We start from the raw sequence: 251 nt of genomic DNA on the forward strand, positions 1-251 counted from the left end.
CAGACATGGGTGCTGCGGACAGAGGTGGGGCCGAGGGGATCTGGGCGGGGAGGGGGGGGTTTCCTGGAGGAAGGGTCATCCAGGCTGGGTTCTGAAGGATGAATGGGAGCTCGCCGGGGAGGGGGGCGGGGCGCGGGGCTGGAGGCCCGAGGCCTTCCAGGCAGAAGGAACAGCGTGTCCAAAGCACAGAAGCGTGAAAGCCCCCACTGTGCTGTGTTTGGCTTTGCTGGAGCGGAAAATGTGAGGGAGGA

Source organism: Leptonychotes weddellii, chromosome 5 (assembly GCF_054177405.1).
Source record: "Leptonychotes weddellii isolate Sample4059 chromosome 5, ASM5417740v2, whole genome shotgun sequence".
NCBI lineage: Eukaryota > Metazoa > Chordata > Mammalia > Carnivora > Phocidae > Leptonychotes > Leptonychotes weddellii.